This window comes from Mandrillus leucophaeus, unplaced genomic scaffold, assembly GCF_000951045.1.
Source record: "Mandrillus leucophaeus isolate KB7577 unplaced genomic scaffold, Mleu.le_1.0 Scaffold220, whole genome shotgun sequence".
Classification (NCBI taxonomy): Eukaryota; Metazoa; Chordata; class Mammalia; order Primates; family Cercopithecidae; genus Mandrillus; species Mandrillus leucophaeus.
This window is the reverse complement of record NW_012102255.1, coordinates 2,150,902-2,153,298: the sequence shown is the minus strand read 5'-3', so window position 1 is coordinate 2,153,298 and position 2,397 is coordinate 2,150,902.

The following is a 2,397-nucleotide window of genomic DNA, read 5'->3' as shown; positions in this document are numbered from 1 at the left end:
CAAAAATTAGCCGGAAGTGGTGGCACACGCCTGTAATCCCAGCTGCTTGGGAGGCTGTGGCAGGAGAATCGCTTGAACCCGGGAGTCAGAGGTTGTGGTGAGCCAAGATCGCGCTATTGCACTCCAGCCTAGGCAACAAGAGCGAAACTTCGTCTCAAAATAAAAAAAAGAAAAAAAAATTATCACACGAATACCTGTATTTTGTCTTCATTAAAACAACACTGGAATATATTGGGTAAATAACGAAAGGCTGTATGTCACACTTGCCTCCATGCCTGTGTATACATATATCTGTATGTGATACATGCTGAAATGACACGGTACCACATCATTTGCGTTCAGTGACTTACTTTTTGCTATGTATCTGGGAATTTGTTTTATGTATGTACTACAGATTTACCCATTCATTTTAATGACTGCTTAGTAATCCTTTATTTTCTTTCTGATTGACATTTCTGAAAGTTTCCATTTTTTACTAATCCCCCAAAAATGCTTCAATCAGCATCCATATGCATGCATATATGTGCATATGTTCAAGTATTTCTGTAGGGTAAATATCTGGAAATGCAATAACTGATTTAAAGGAGTATACACGATTTAAAATGTAATATATACTGCTAATTTGTCCTCCAGAAATACTGTCAATCTACATTCCCCATCAACTGTGTGGGAGAGTTACCTGTTTCCTCACCTTTTCAACACTGCATATGTTCACATTTTTTAATTTGGGGGAGGGTGGGCCTGATGGCTCAGGCCTATAATCCCCTTGCAATTTGAGAGGCCAAGGCAAGAGGATCTCTTCAGGTCAGGAGTTCGAGACCAGCCTAGGCAACAAAGCAAGACTCCTCCCAACACCAATCTCTGTCAAAACAAAAACAGAAACAAAAAATTAGCTGGGCTCAGTGGCATGTGCCTGTAATCCCAGCTTTTGGGGGGGTTTGGGGGTAGCTGATGCAGGAGGAAGCATTGCTTGAGTCCAGGAGCTTGAGGATGCAATGAGCTATGACTGTGCCACTGCACTCCAGCTTGGGCGACAGAGCAAGAGCCTGCCTCTGAGCTGAATCTGATGGGGGAAAATGGTATCTTACTGCTTTAAACTTTTCCTGGTTGTTACTGTGGTTGAGCATTCTTCCAAATGTTTATTGACTATTCTTTCTCTGAGAATTAACTTTCTATAGCTTTTGTGTGTTTAAAAATTCGGGGACAGCACTTTGGGAGGCCAAGGTGGGAAGATCACATGAGGTTAGGAGTTTGAGACCAGCCTGGCCAACATGGCGAAACCCTGTCTCTACTAAAAATATAAAAATCAACCAGGTGTGGTAGTGTGCGCCTGCAGCCCCAGCTACTCGGGAGGGTGAGACAGGAGAATTGCTTGAACCCGGGAGGCGGAGGTTGCGGTGAGCTGAGATGGTGCCATTGCACTCCAGCTTGGGTGACGGAATGAGACTCTGTCTCAAAAGAAAGAAAGAAAGAAAATTGGTTGTGTATGTGATTTCCCTGTTAAAGCAGCTCTTTACAAGTATAGTTTTTAGTCCTGATATATGTAATGAATCTTTTCTGCATGGTCACTTCTTTGTTGTTTTTGTTTATGGGTCTTTTATTTCTCAAACATTTTAACTCTTTTTTTCTTGCAGGATCAAATCTGTCCATGTTTCCTTTTATGGTGCTGAATCTTGTGTCTTGCTTAAGTAGGCATTCTTGACTCATAATGAAAACATACTTTCATGATTTTGAAAATAATCATCCTATACTCCCTTTCTCATTCATAATTTTGAATATTTTTTTCTTCTAAAAAGACCAACTTTTGGTTTTACTGTCTGTTTTTTAATTTCGCTTTCTATTTTACATTTTAAAAATTTACCTGATATATTCTATTGTCTTTTTTTAGCTTTTTGAATTGACTTCTTCATTCACTTATTCTCCGTCTTTTTTGGTTTCTAATGAATGTCGTTATGACTATAAAATTCCCTCTGAGAATCATTTTATCATTCGTTATATCAGATTATCATAGAGGTAATGTTCCCATTAATCTTTCCTAAATTTTGTGTAATTTCAGCTTTTATTTCACATGTGAGTATGGTTGGATATGCTTTTGTTGTTCATTTCTATTTTTTGTTTTATTTTGTCTTATACTGTGGCCTGTTTGTTTCTCCTTTTGGGGGTTTATTGATTGTATGTGGTGGGGGGTGTGGTCTTACCTAAGAGATATCACTTCTGGCCTGGTATGTGGCTCATGTCTGTAATTCCAGCACTTTGGGAGGCCAAGGCAGGTGGATCACTTGAGGTCATGAGTTCGAAACCAGCCTGGCCAACATGGTGAAACCCCGTCTCTACTAAAAATACAAAAAAATTAGCCAGGCATGGTGGTGCGTGTCTGTAGTCCCAGCTACTTGGGAG